This window comes from Tuber melanosporum (assembly GCF_000151645.1).
Source record: "Tuber melanosporum whole genome shotgun sequence assembly, scaffold_2, strain Mel28".
Classification (NCBI taxonomy): domain Eukaryota; kingdom Fungi; phylum Ascomycota; class Pezizomycetes; order Pezizales; family Tuberaceae; genus Tuber; species Tuber melanosporum.
The window spans coordinates 975997-984320 of NW_003298863.1; positions in this window are offsets into that span (position 1 = coordinate 975997).

Genomic DNA, 8324 nt, shown 5'->3' on the forward strand with positions numbered 1-8324 from the left:
AGGTGCCGCTATAGCAACGGTCTCTATATACACAGTGGTTATGGTACTTGTACAAGTACGAGTATGGTAGATTTTTTTTTTTTTTTTTGTTAAATTGTAGAATCTATCTGCTTAGAGGTGCAAACCTCCACTATAAGAGCACAGCCCAGCTAAAGCATGGATCCTAGATACAAGGACACCTCTGCAATAACCGCCCAACATCCCTAATTTAGTCCTTAAACATGTTGGTCAAAAAACTCCTCCACAGGCTTAGGGGAAAACAAGCCAGCCCAAGTCCCTCTGGTATGGGAGTAACTACACATCCGCCCCCATGAAAGCTCCTTCTGCACAAAACCAAGAAAGCACAAAACAGGACCAGCAGGAGCCAATAAGAAAACCCACATCATATTCTCTTGAGAAAGAAAACACAAAAAAAAACCCAACAAAAAAAACCATCTTGATAAACAACATTCCCCATTCTTCAGCCGGTCTAGCCTTGGCTAGCAGCAAGGAATATAGGGAAGAACTATGAGTCCGCTTCGTATGATGAAGGCAGCCGACCTGGACGTGCCAGCCTCCAGTGGAGTGATTGTTTATGGCCGGTCGGATGGGGGTGTGACCAGAGGTAGTGCAATACCAACCACGCGTTGCTGAGTAACCCAGACATTGGTAAAGAAGTAAACCCAACCAAGCAGAAGAACTCAGAGGGGCGAAGGAGTATTTGCAACCTCACACAGCTTAGCTGAGGTGGCCACCATGGAGTGAGGAGGAGGACAGGAACCACACTCTGGCAAAGGGACCAAAGCCCAATAACAGAGGGGGTGAAAATTTTGTTCAGCTCTATGATGAGGTTTGGTGTCCAGGCCTATGAAGCTTCCAAAGTTCAGCACTGGAGAGGGGATCGTGAGGTGGTAGCGTGTAGTGTTGACACCCGCCACCACCTTCCCAAACAGTAAGGTGAAAAGCGGGGTCAGGAAAACAGCGGAAGAGAAGCTTGATGAGTACAGTAGATTAACTTTACGTTACTTGTACTGCTAGTGTGGAAAGCTGCAGTACAGTATGGTGGAGTCTTAGTCTGGGCGAGGGGTCTTACTGGCCCAGCCACCCCAGGAGATGGATGGAGGGAATGAGTTAGTCTAATTATGGATGTTGAGCTAGGCTCCGTTAGCCTGGTGAAGGGATCGTGGGGCTTGGAACATTTAGGGCAGGGTCTCTAGTATGGTGAAGGGGCGGTCCACATCGCTAGGTGCTTGGATGGGAGGGGAACGAGGAGGAGAGAGGGGAAGGTTTTAATTATAAGAGTACTCTTCCTCTGTTCTGGTGCACTTGGATACCGGTATCTGCACGAGAAATTGCACTGGCTCTCTTTCAAGAGAAGTGAACAGCAACGGTTTACAGGTTAATTTAGATACCGGTATTGGACATGCACTCCCAGGTATCATACAGTCTTCACTGGGAGTACGACGAAACTGGGCGGGTGACGAACAGGAGTACCGTATTTGGTGGGCAAAAAAAGAGGTCGGCAAGGTTAGGGTTGCAAAAATTACTGAGAGTTGATCCCTATTCGTCGCATCGAAACTCGAGTATGATCCTGCTCGAGTATTGTGGTCACTCTCCGGAGCGCCACCGCCGGCGGGTGCAATTTCCACACTGTAGGGCTACCGTTATCCTTGCTGCTTCCAACAACGCTCTCCCGGAACTTGTACAGTAAGGAGGTACTGTACTCGTACAGCCCATAAGTTTTGTATGTTACACCAGTGGCTTACACAACACCCATTGCGAGTGTAACAAACAAAACTTAAGCGCTGTCCTCGAGTAATTGTACCCTTTGGCCGCAACATGTGGACATTCGTTCTGGCTTGGTGATGGTATGCTAATTTGCCAAGCTTGGTCATAATACAGGTTAATCTCTTGGCAAATAACTGTTAACCGTTGTCGTGAGAAAATTATTAATTAATAACTATAGTATCCGTACTCGGGAAAACCGCCAGTACAACCGCTAAAAAGAACGGAAAGACAGCACTAAGCAAAGGAGGGTTTAAGGAGAGGAAAACCCTGGGGGGAAGAAGAAAAAAAGAAAAGGGCGGAAAAAATAGGAAGGAATAAGGGTCAGGGGTGAAAACAGGGGTATTGGGAAATTAGTACCTATATTGGACATAAGATAAGATAAGATAAGATACAATAAAATAAAATAAGATAAGATAAAATAAAAATAAAAATTATAAAATAATAAAATAAAACATAGTTGTCCTATATACATAATTATCATACCAACATAGTTACCATACATTGTTATCCTATCTAGGTTGTTACTCTGACTATAGCCACCTGACCTATATATAAAAGTGAAGACAATGTGAATATTTTAATTACATAACAAGGTTTAAAAGATATACCAATTGATGAGGTTAAAGCTTATCTTGATGCACATTATATCTGATATTATGAGGTATACTATAAGCTCATTAACTATAAAATGCATGATAAGAATTCTGCAGTATATTATCTTATATTAAACTAGAAGAATGAGAAGGCTGTCTACTTTAATTTGGAGAGAGTTTGTAGACTAGCATTTTTACTTGATCAAGCTTAACACAATACATATCTTACAGCATGGTTTAAATCAAATCTAGCCTATCCAAATAGTCAAACATTATTATATACTAATTATCTTACAAGATATGTTAATTAATTTAACTTATCTTTATTATCCTATAATGATATTACTCCTATATAAGCAGAATATAATTACTATCAAAAATGAATGTACTATAATTAGATTTATGAATAATCAAAAAAAAACAGATTTGAAAACCAAGGAAAAAACAATTAGTTATTGAAAGGATTTATTTTATTAGACTGAAATTAGGAGAGTTCTTTTATATTTGAATACTACTACATCACAAGTCAGGAACCACCTCATTTATAGATCTTAGACCTCCATAAGAAGAGGTTTCAGCAAGATCAACATATCATGAAATCTATATAGCTTTCAAACTACTTGAAGATAATAATAAATGTAATTCATACTTATTGGGAGTAACATCAATTCATACTAAATAATAGTTATAAAATTTGTTTACAATCAATCTATACACAAGCAAATCAAATCATTCAAATTCAGTATATTTATAGGAAAACTTTCAAGAGTTTTTGACTGATGACTGCAAGTATATCTTGCAACATTTAATAGAAATTACTTTGCCTTTAGAAAATCAGATATGTAGTTTAGAACTATATCGCCTCAATGCTATTCTCCTTGATATGTGAAATTGACTAAGTAATTTGGATTATCATTATTCATAGCTGATTTAAACTATAGCCTTTGTAGTTATAGCCAAAATAGATACCTACAAGATTAGACATCTTAGAATAATATAGAACTACAGGTACTATTTCAACAATATGAGTCAGAACTAAACTCAACTTAACAGTTGTCATGAACATGGCTTGGCATGGAAAAGGTTTTCACATGACTCATGATTATGAGTCATAGGTATGTTATTGTTTCATGTATATGACTCAATTGGGTTATATGACTTATTATGTTATGTTTTGCACATGATTCAATTATGAGTCATGAGATATATGCCTGGCGAGTATGCCTTGTGAGTGTGCCTTGCAGGTTTGCCTTGTACATATGATTTATGTTTTGCACATGACCTCGTTATGAGGTCATGGGTTTCACGCATATGACTCAGTCAAGTCATATGACTTGTTTATTGGGCTATTATTAGTTTATGAGTTTTCGCACATGACCTTGCTATGAGGTCATGGGTTTCAAGGATGTGACCACTTTGATCACATGACTAGTTTGTTATGATTTGGTTTCGCACATCTGACTACCTTGGGTCACATGACTATGGGCAGGAAGAACACTATATAAGGAGGCCGATACGGTCGAGGAGGATAGGTTCTTTACACTTTGTTCTAAGTACTTTTCCTACTTCTTGCACTCCGTGTCGGAAGTGAGTGCACCAATACTTTACCTTATTTTGCTCGTGATAAATACTTCATCTGCTGTCACTTGTTTGTGTTTTTCATTTCGGGTGGTTGGTTAGAAGTTCGTTGTTCTCGCTTAAGAAGGCACTTCAGTGTGAGATATCCATGACTAGGTCCTGGTAATCACTGAGTGTAGTTTGGGCAAGGATGGCGTCTTTGACAGCCTCCTCTTCTACTGATTCTCTGCCCCCTTCGAGGATGTCGTCCCCCATTGAGTTCGACTCCAATCCCTCCTTTTCACTAGAGACAGCCTGTGCGGCCATGTCTCTTATGCCTGCTACAGAGGCCGACCGTGGCCTTATCCCCATAACTACACGGTCATACGTTGCACCCAAAGGAAACTTCAATTTCCTACAGTTTCACTTCTGTCACAGGTATCAAAATGGAGTGAACCCACAGTTTGATGATTTGGTTCGGCAGATGGTCACTGATGTGACCGTTGCCACAATGAAAGAAGTGGTGGTTTTGATGAGAGGTTTCCTAATTGGGAGGGGCTGTTTAGCTACACGTGGCTTGAACAAAGACCCCACCACAGGACTCTTTGTTCAGTTCAACTCTGATCATGGCTCGGAGTACTCTCCAGTCCTGGCACCCTTCCCCCCCAATAACTCTCAGGCTATCGTCCCTGAATTCTCTATACTACCGGCCAAGAGTGACTCGGCTACAGCTATGGTTGAGGCAAGTTCGTAGTCTGCTACCCCTCCCCTCGCTAGGGTGGTCCAATGCAAGATTCCCAGTTTCCTCCTCCTGGCCCCTGTATGCAAGGCTAGCTTGTCTACTCCTTCCTTCATGGCCGGGATGTCTTCTGGAGAAAGGGCTTTTTATGAGACCCCATAATTCAAATTAGATGACCCTGAAGATGAGGATTACAACTCCCCTACTGTTGGGACACGGTGCGGTGTGCTGTCGGTGTCTTCCATCAAACGATCCGCTGCTCCGGTTCTGGGGCCGCAGTTTTTGAGAGCCATCAATGTTGATGGAGGCCAGAAAAAACAGATTATTCCTGCCCTCCCTGGCCTGCCCCTTGACGTACATCACAGGTACCTGGCTGTTCCCCCACCTGTGAGTCTCCCATCGACCATCGAGACTACACTACCCCCCCACCTCCACTGATAACCAAAGATGTCCTGCCTATCTCTGAGGTGTTGGCTCAGAACAATCCCATGGATTTGGAGGAGGGGCGCAACTCTGAAGTGACTGGACTGGGTAACCGCATCTACGCCCCCTCTTCGGCAATGGCATCGTCGCCGCCAGCTTTTGGTGAAGAATGAGCCTTGCCTGGAGGACAGCCACTAAGCTCCTGGGAAGCCTCGCACGACGCCCAAACACCACTGGAGGTTCAACCTCCGGATACTCAGCCTGAGGAAGCCGACACCGCTGTAGCTCAGGCAGACTCAATTATGGTAGGAGTATGCGAGATGCTGGATGCAGGTAGAACTCCCTCTCCAGGGCCCTATTCGGGTAGTATAATTGAATCCATATTGGACAGGTTAGAGTATATTCGCTTGGGTAATACTGAGCCGCTCCTGTCCTCAAAGTCTAGGTCAATTGAGGATGATACAGTACATGATGTCCAGACTTGAATGAACAATAGAGCTGCATTTAGTCATGAAGGATCAGAGGGCGGAGTAAATTACAGGAGCCAGGTACACCTGCTACAACGGGCGGTGAAGGTGCTGACAGACATTGTTGGCAAGCAAGGGGAAGAAATAGAGACCATACAAGGTAAGTTGTTCTCCCACCACCGATCCTCTTCAGTGATGTCCGGCAATACCCAGTCTATGTTATTGGTAACTACACTACCTCCTGCCCCCATTAAGGAAAAGGAAACTGCTATGGCGGCTCCTACTACTAAAGCCTCCTTCACTGAGGTAGTGAAATGGATAGCATACGTGCTCAAGCCTCCTGCCACTCACAATGATCAGGCACCCTCCGCCCACCCCATATCAGCAGCCTCCTCCCACCAGTCTAGTAGTGGAAGCTCCTCCAGCAAAGGGGGAGTAACTCTACATGTGGCTCGTAGGTGAGAAAGTAAATCAGTACACTGAGAAAAAGAGGATGAGGAGGAAGATGAAAAGAAAAAGGGAAGGAAATGTGGTAGATGCCTGAGCGGTGCTGCCAGAAGGAGAAGAAAGGCTGCTAGGAGATCTGGTAGCAAGAAGGAGATGGCAATCTAAGCCAAGACTCAGGGGAAAAACACTGATAGACAGGAACTGACTCTGGTGTCAGTGGCGCCTGTTACTCCACTGGCTCAGTCAAGGCCTGCGGTTATAGCCAGCATCAAGGTAACTGCAGCCCCGATGTGAGAAGGGTACCAACGAGTCCTACAGGGGCCTCCTGACCCTCTCAACTCGGTACTAGCACCACCACAGTCGTTACTGACCCCGGATGCCTGGAGAAAGCAAATTACTATGTGATTCACCACCCACAAACAGGTAGCCCTACCAGAAGGAGTGGGCATTGAGGCAATTCAGAAAAGAATCAACACAACCTTCTCAAACCAGGGAAGGATTTGGGGCAACACCCCGTACATCCGTGTCGGGCACGTCTGGCCTGAGATTGGTTGTATCTTTCTGACCCGGGAGGGACATTTTGTTACAGAATTAGACAACTAGCTCGACAAGGCTAGGCTTGACCTACTTAGAGAATTGTCACGCCTGGAATTTGAGTTTCAGAGGAATCTGGAAAAGGTGAAGATTTTTGTTTCTGGTGTCCCACTTGCTGACACAAGATAAGGATCAATTTGGAGGTTTAAGGAATAGACTGGAAGTGTGGTCTTTGATGGCCTCAGCACTGACTTGTAGCAATACAACACTGATGTAGTGTTAGGCGGAGACAACTTGATAGACTTCAAGATTGTCTAGGCCAATCGAGATTCGTTTTGTAGACAGAGATTGTCTAGGAAGGCTCGAACTTGGCTCATTTCGTTAATGACTACTAGGAGCAAAGTAAAGTAGGTAAAGTGGGGTAGAATCGTAAGAACAATATTATATTGTTAAGGTCTCTTCTCCATTGCTTCATATTGTCTGAAGCTTGGGAGGCACTTCGATATTTATATTCCGTGTCTGAGTGTTCGCAGACTACATCTATTTATCATACAACTATGTACTTCTTTAATCTTAATTCGCAACGTTGAGTTTCGTTCCAAGGTGCGAACATCTGTGGACTCTGAAAACCGTCACACCCTCTTCGGTAATTACGATATTTCTTCTTAGGAAACGTACTTGTCCCCAACAGTAATATCCCAATTAGCAGAGCCTTTAGACTTATAGCCTAGTTCTTAAGTCGAACTGAGTTGGCTCCAATTGTCTTCGCCATTGATAAAATGATCTGTCTTATCCACGGCTATATCTGCAAAAGTGGCCGTCATTACAACCATTGTAGGTTATTTGATTCTGACCCCTTTATAACTCCATACCCAACTGATAGATTTTCTTTAGATGACTTCCTATTCACTCGCAGGAAGCCACTCTACTAGACAGGTAATTAATCCCACGGTCAGCAACCTTTGATTGCTATCTGGGTAGTAGGTTTCAGTAACCATTATAGTATTTGAGGATCACCTCATGACTACAACATGTTCCGAAAACCAGTTGCAACACTCCGTGAAGTTCATTGGCTTCTTTGGTAGTGTCTTTTGGAGTTCTAGACTCTTCTAGTGTATACAATTGTATCGGTCTCTAGTAGAGATCCTTTACTACTTGATACCATCTCATTATGCGAAATCGTCCCGTTACTTACAGCCCATGCCAAAGGTGTCATACCTTTGAAGCCTAGTAACTCTCTGAGTAGTTGACGTAATTACTCCGTTCCACTTCCCAGGCCTAGTCAAAGGTCCCCTCCCATATATCCTGTGAGCAGGATCCGGTCGGACAGACGGCGGCGACGTATAAGGTGTTATTATAACACTTTCAATTCTATGGTAATGTAGTCACAGGACGCAACTGAGATTGATATATATGATGACACGCGGGCCCCGTAAGGGAGCCAGAGGGGGGTGTTGGAGACCAGAGATTCCGATTCCAAGTGGGGTTATCCTACTTAGGGTGGTTCCCAGGTATTGGGTTTTGGTATTGGTCTCCTACACATAATGTTATCAGGAAGGTCGACCACCAACTTAAGGGCTTGAGCACTATGCTCACAGCCAGCACCGTCCAAGTATCAATGCCTAATATACAGTGTCCGGTGGAGGCAAAGGATGATCCTGGAAATCTTTTGGAAGGTTAGTACTGTTGGGGGGACCATGTTTATATCGCGAGTCGGGGCTGTGAACCACTATTTCAGCCTTAGTCCACCTGAATTGTTGTGGTCCGTACTAGGGTTCCAATCTTGTTGTCTGGTAA